Raw genomic sequence first — 7,792 nt, forward strand, 5'->3', positions numbered from 1 at the left:
GCTGCAATGGGAATGAGGCAACATTTCCACAGAGCTACAGCAGTTTTCAGTGCTGAGATTTTGCTATGCCCTAACAACCTGGATTAAATCAATTAGGTGGCAAGACAGACTTTGCATTCAGGTTGGAAATAATGCATTTATATAGCCAATGCTAAATTACCTCCTGCATTTTTTACTGGAAAACCCTAGCTTTGGACTTAGTACAAACTTTGCATTGGCCTGCTTGGAAGAGGAGGAGTGCCCTTGAATAACTTTTATTTTCCTGCATGAGGTAGGAAAACAACTTTTGAGACCTTCGTGGGCATACAAAATTAAGCAGACCTAGAAAAGATGAGATATTTAACTCAACTGCCATGTGAAAGTTAAAGTCCCAAAGCACAGGCTATGTTTTTGGGGTTTCCTTCACAAACTGCTAACTTCTTTATCCAGACCACTTTCTTCATGAGCAACCACTTTTTTATATATTAGGAAGAAAAAGTCTTGAAGAGAAACACTAGAATGAGGTAGTGCTCATGTACCAAATGTTAGAAGGCTGACACAGCCTGTTCTTTAACTGCTGGGGGGGAGGAGGGAGAACATGGATAAAAGGAAGGGGGGGGGATTTTGTTTTTAAGATTATTTTACTTCTCACTCTTTTGCTCTGACCCTGTTAGTAATAAATTCAGTAAATATCTCCACTTTGAGTCTGTTTTGCCCAAGATGGTGATAAGTAAGTGACCTCTCCCAGCTCTTATATCAATTCATGAATCCTTTGCTGCTTTTTTCTCTCCTCTGTCCGGTTGCAGAGGGGAGTGAGAGGGTAGCTGTAGTGGGTACCTGGCAACCAGCCAGGGACAACCCACTACAGTGTTATTGGCTTTTTTTTCTGTGTCAGCCATAAGTAGACCATGGATCTGATAGCAGTGGAAGAACTTTCAGATCTTTTGTACTTTTCTGAAAAACAGAAAGAAAATATGTAAAATGGTAGAAAATTTCATTTCTTGAAATCAAAAATAACTGTTATGGTTTAGAAAGTGCCAAATTGAAGAAAGTGATTCATGCTGCTACAGGTGCAGATCTCTGTCACACAGACTGTTGCTGGTGGGATAATTCTATGCAATAAAACTGATTTGATAAAAAAAGAAACAGCATAAAATAAATAAACAATTTTCTGTAAGGGTTAATTGTGACACACCAGTTTGTGTGCTCTCAAAGTGAGACATCAGATGACTCCAAAATCAGGCAGTTAGCTTCTGGGTGGCAGTCTGAGTCTACTACAGGTTACAGTTGTGGAGGTTTGAGAGGCAATTAGTTTTGCCCATAAATGGTGATTAACTTAGTTGAATTGACAGCTTGCTTTCAGAGAATGACCTACCACCTGACAGTCGTAGGTACATTCCCCTAATTTGCCCCGAAGACAACATGAGTGATAACCCTAAAAGGGTTAAAAATCCTAAAGGAAGTTACTGAAGTTACTAATACATAAACCTTTGCACAATTTGTACCATAAGAGAGTCTTATGCATGTTAACATGGAACATATAGAAAATGTAGAGATGCAAAAGAACTGAGATAATTTAGTGATTTAGAAGTCTTTATACATATGGACATTAATCCTTCCAAATAATATGGCTATCACATCTGGGACTTGGTTTCCTAGAGCAAGAAAAATCAGGGATGTATACTGGGTACATCCTTTCTAGCTCTGATATATGCCCACCCATGAACACAACAGATTAGTGAGATACGTCTTCCCACAGCTCAAGTAGTCCTCATGAAAGAAACTGTTATCTCTGATTTGGATCATACCTAGACCAGCTGAAAAAAGACTGGTAGTCTGCTCTCTGGCAGTATCAAATACACTGATTAACCAGGTTCATGTACAGTTTTCTATTAGTAGTCCTCTACTTAAAGAGAGCTAGAGAAGACTGGTCTTTGCAACGGGATCTGGAAAGTATTGGAAAGTGAAGAAAGATTGACTTGAAACACATTCCTGTATATTGAAGAGCAAACCCCATGATATCAGGTAACAAAGATGGATGGAGGTTCATATAAGTATGTTTAGTCAAAGTTGACTGGTACAGATGCAGCGGTGGTTTCTATTTTATCAGATCTAAAGATCTCCAGAGTTCCATTTAAGAACCTCCAGAATAGTTAACACAGCTGGAGTGAACTCAGACCTCTCTATATTTTAGGGATCTTCAACTAGTAAGACCTTGTTGCATATTCCTGTTTTGACTGGGAGAACTTCATCTGCAGAGGCAATCTGAACAGGTATATGTGAAAAGCTTTAGTATATGCATGGTTGTGAATCCCAGCAGGACAGAAACAATAGAGGATCAAACAATTTCATCATCTTGTAATATTGAGATGAGCACCAAAATATGCTTGAGGTAAGGATTAGGGTTTTAGAGAATACCAGACTTGAAAATATGATGGGAAATTACATGAATACTTGAAGTGTGATATAGTCCAAGCAGAATAGGCTGTTACATTCCAGTCATGAAACAGGCTAATATCTCCACAACTGTAATTGTAGTATATGAAGTAGTGTTCCTTGCTAAGGTTGGAGTGGAAATTAACACAGTAAAAGAGCCACTAAAAACTTTGCCAGAGTCTAACTGAGGTGTGTTTTTATGGACATAATGAATAAAATAATCAAGCAGTTGGAGCACAATTTGGCTGCTTTAAGTTTGTTTTGGTTTTGTATTTGAATTCCCTACTAATTGCTCATTTAAAAGAAAAAGTAGGATAATAGGTAGTTTATAAATGGAAAGAGCACACAAGGCAGAGGCAGTTGAAGAGAGGAAACTGAGAAGGTGACATCTAAACAAAATTTTGTTAACTTCTGAGTCTAAAGAGTGTGCCAAAGGAGTTTAAAGTTTTTCAAGCTGTATTCATTTAAGCTTCTGTAGGAAAAAGATTACACTGATTTCTCTTTATTGACTCTTTCAGATTCTGATCCAATCCATGCAAGTGAAAAAGACTATACATTTGTAAACAATTTGTTGTAAATCTGTTCTAAGTTAACAAAATTATTAGGGGCAGAAAACAGGTCTTGGTAAAATGCCTTCAATCATCACACCATTTAGCCAACTGTAGATTTCAAAAATACACCTCAGTCCTCAGAGGACTTCTGGTTAGAAATGGTGAATACTGGTGGTTCATAAAATGGTTCAGAAACATTTTAAATGTTGGATCCCATTTCAGATGTCAATTTAACATCCAAGGGTTTATGCTGGTTCAACTTGTTTAGTGAATACCAAGTCCTTCTGCATATAACAATGCTGCACAGGCCAGCAGTAGTCAAGCTTTCACCTGGCATAGGCCACTTTATTTGCTAAGGACTTTGAGGGATAAATGCCATGTACCTCCTCAGTATATGATAGAAGCATGAGACAAACCACAAGTGTTCATTTCTGTCGTATACTCCTGTGGATGAGAAAAGGAAATCAGGGAGTTGGTCATGTAATGAGTGCTCATACGTCAAACAGGGTAGTGACTGGGACAGAGAGTAATAGTCACTTGTGAGCAGAAACAGGAAGTTTTTATGTGGCTAGAGATGTATTTTTATCTATAGAAGAAGGATCCTGCTGGCAGAGGATGATACAGAGCAAGCCTGTGGCTGTATGACTCACTCCATTTGTGAGCTGCAGCTTGGGTTTCTCCCGGGGCTTCCAGTATATTGTATGCTAGAGGATCAAAAATCACCTCTAAGTCATCTCAAAAACAGATTTTCCTCTGCTGCCATGGTTTCCTTCCTGTGTCCCTGCTGTACTCGGTGCATATGTACACTTCATGTGCATAGGAGGTGTTCCTGGTTGCAAGGATGGCTGCTGCACACAACCCAAGTGCCAAACACTCTTCCAGTCCTACAGGCTCACCACAGAGTGAGAGAAGATGCAGATACAGATCTATACTTCGAGAAGGACTGTGTGTACAAGATCTGCTAAGGGTAAGGAGCAAACCTAATCATTTTCAAAAAATGCAAGCAGGATGTTTGCAAGGCCTTGATGGTTTGTTGCAGTGATTTACTTGAGTACTGTGGTGAACTAGCCCTAGCCCAAGTGCACCACATGGCCTCATTGACTTTTCTGTCATTAGGACTTGTGAGGCCAGTGGGGTTGGAATGTCTACCCAGGTGTTGGAAATCCCAGATTCTCCATCATGACTTTGCTAGAAGGGTGGCAGTGGTCCACAGAGTGTTCACCACACTCTTGCCCAAGCTATGCCTCAGAGCTTATCACTTCATGGCTGCGCAGCCAGTGAAGAGACCTGCTCCTCCCATGAATTACACTGATTGGTCACCACCTTCTCATGCTTCTTCTTTTTTACCTGACTCTGCATCCATACACAGCAAATGTAAATTTTTGTGGCATAGACAGCTATACCAGCAGCATCTTTGACATACTTCTGATTAAATTTGCCAAGAGTTTAATCTAGGAGGACCTAGAAACATCCAATACTGGAGTCTCATATGATGTGGTAAAGATGTAAACCCTGTATACCACATTTTAAAAAGGCAAAATAATTTATTTCACTGGCAAGCAGCATATCCTTGGTCAAAACTTAGTGAAGATACATTGTGAAAGCTGTAGCATAATGTAAATGTAGTGTCCCAAATATTACTACAGGGGAAGGTTGCGTATGAAATTTGTATATACGAGTGCACAGTCAGAATGCAAACCTACAGGAAGGAAACCATATTATTTTTTCTACATTTGAACTTAATTCAGAAAATCAGCCTTGATTTTTCTACATTTTTCAGTTATGTTCTTCTTTCCTGTTACTGATTTCTGGCTTTCCTTCCCTCAACCTTGTCCTTCAATGGAATTGAAATACAAATTACTGCTTTAGTGAAATCATTTGTCCTGCAGGTTTTACAAGTGTGTTCTTTGAAATGAGTAGAGAAGTTGAATATATAACACTATAAAATATCTGCTACAACATTGTCTCTTGCAAATACAAAGGATTAACTTGCCAACAAATGCCACAAATCCTAAAAAAAGAAATAATATGGAATTTCATAATGTAGCATCAATATGCATATGTTTTTAAGAACAAACATCCTGGAAAATATGGTTTCTTATTTCAAACTATATGCATTGCATATCATATGACAAAAGTAATTATCTTGAACTCCCTATTGTATAAATTAGATAGAATTTTTGCAACCCATTAGAACAATTATGATTAGTGCCACTTGTAAACTTCTATGTTGAATCCATCAAACAATTCTGAATAATCAAGATTTAGAATGTCATCAACAGATGACGTAACTAAACCACTTAAATGAGCTCGTTATGTCTTAGAATCAAGGTAGATATGTTTTGATTACCTGTTGCCATAACAGTTGCCAGTGTTGTTAAAGATATCTGGAGCTTCATGCAGCAACTCAGCAGAGGTATCTTTTGAGGACAGTTTTATGGGTATGGTACTTATTAGCACTGCAAGTTCATCACAAAGTTCATCTGTATCACCATTAAAACCTCATAAAGGCGTGCTTGGAAAACATATCCTTGGTTCTGAAATGTCATGTAGAAATTCTAGAAGCATCAGATTCATTAAACTGTGTATGAACGAAATAGAGTGGTGTCAAGCACAGCAAGAAAGCTTTTGCAGCTAGAATATCAGTTGCCTGATATTCTTTTCCTTTAAATGATAAATTTGTGTCTTTGGTATATATCCAGACCTGCCTGAGCTCCTCAAAATACATTCAAGCCAATCTGAGATTTTATTCACTATTTGAACACTGTTTCAAAATGTTCTTGCAACTCTGGGAATTAGTTCCCATCTATAATTGAACACAGCACAGAAGCAAACTCCTTTACTGTGTCATAACATGCGTCTTGCACTGATTTTTGTAAGGACACTGCACCAGCTCAAAAGTAGTAAGACTGATTTGTCATCAGCAATCTGGAGTAAAACAAGAATTCCCTTTGAGTTAGGGATCTCTTGAAGATCCTGCCAAATGTGATCAGCTTCCACGCTCCTCATGTGTGTCCAGTGCTGGCCTCCCTGAGGCATTAGTGTGGGAGATAAGACTTTTCCACTGTGGAGAACAAATAGGAAAGCAAGAATATATTATCCATACAGAAATAAAGCAGAAAATTATGGAAGGACAGAGAGACAGACTTAGTCCTGTTCATTTTCCAGTTAAAAAATCCTTTCGTCTGTTCTGCTGCCTTCACTTACTGCATAGCAAGAATGAGAGTGCTTTACAAGGTCTGTTTTACATGGACAAATACTTGACTGATTTCAGACATTTCGCTGTCTTTGTGTTTTCAACTACTAATTGTTTCTCTTAGTTCTATGTGAGCATCCTTGCATGTTTACACTAATACTGTATATATGTTCTCATGCATTAAGCTCTCAGATTTAACAATCAGTTGTACACCCAATGTACATTCATTTCTACAAACAGGAAAGTTTACCTGGTGATCCATAAAACAAAATGTGATGAGTTTTTAAATACTATATTATATCAAAAAGTTCTTCTTGTGCCAAAATTGAAGCACATGCTGATTTCGGCCACGCAGGATGGAGAAGTCAGACAGGCTTTGTCAGATCCTGAACTACTTCTGTGTGCTAACCCAGTGGTCTTGGGGCAGTTACAGGTCCTTTAAATGAGTACTGATGAGTGGAATATGGATGGTGCACCTCAAAATTACACAGTAGTGGAGAGCCAAGCCAAACACAGAAGTAAACCAAGACACAAGGCAAAGAGTTTTGCAAGAAGGTTCTTTTCTGGTTCGATTTTTCCATTAAAGCAAAATTTGATTTGTGAAAGTGAATTAATGTAGGGCCTGCATAAACATCTCAACACAATTCCCTGACAGGAACAGCACCTGTGAACTTTGCACTGCTGTCTCTCTAAAATGATGACTTTCAGTCTGGTGAGTCCTTCTCCAGCATCGGGCAGCCTGGCTTTTTGAGTTTTTCTTCCATGGGGTGGAAGGTGAGGAGATAATTTCTACATTTGCCACCCAGAACGTTGAAAATTTTTAAACAAAAATTTAATAACATTTAAAAAAATAAAAGGATAAAATGAAATACTTTGCCTCTTGCTAGTCCAGTTCATCCTGCCCAATGTTTGTACTCTTTTGATTTTTTTTTTTTAATTGTAAGAGTTCAAAACAGTAAGTTGGGGAGTTATGTGATGTGGTTAATGGCAGAGTCCAGTGTTATGAATGATTTTGTAAGTTCTAAAAATTTGATATAATGTATCCTGAGCTGCCTTTAAATTGTGTTAGTATCTCAGCAGAACTGGATCCTGAAGGGAAACATGAATACTGGAGGACTGGAGTGAGGAAATGGTGACAGCTCACAGAACGGTAACAAGTTTGTACTAAAATTTCACACTTACTTTCTTCTACTGTTCTGAAGTGATAGACATGTGATATCACAGAAACACCCAAGCAGCAGTGCAGTTATCAGTGCTTCTCCGTTGCTGCAACCAGATTCTTTCTTTAGAGATGTTTTGTCCTCAAAATAAGAACCAACTGGAAAAAGGAAGGAATAAACTGTTGAGTATTTTTAGTTTGTGAATCTAGGTGAATTCTTCAGATACACCTCAGGCATTTTCTTAATAAAACTTTATTACTTGGTATTTAATTAATATACACTTTGAGATAATCTCCTTATTGATATTTTCTCTTGGATTTTTGTGTTCCATGATGTTTCCTTCTGTCATACTCATATTTCCCTACAAGAGTAGGAATTTTGCATATAGTGCAATTAACACAACAATTGTACAAGGGGTTAGAGTTGTTTAATGCAAAACTAGCCTGCCTGCAAGTTGCTGCTAGACTGTG

Source organism: Corapipo altera, unplaced genomic scaffold, assembly GCF_003945725.1.
Source record: "Corapipo altera isolate COAL_440 unplaced genomic scaffold, ASM394572v1 89, whole genome shotgun sequence".
Classification (NCBI taxonomy): domain Eukaryota; kingdom Metazoa; phylum Chordata; class Aves; order Passeriformes; family Pipridae; genus Corapipo; species Corapipo altera.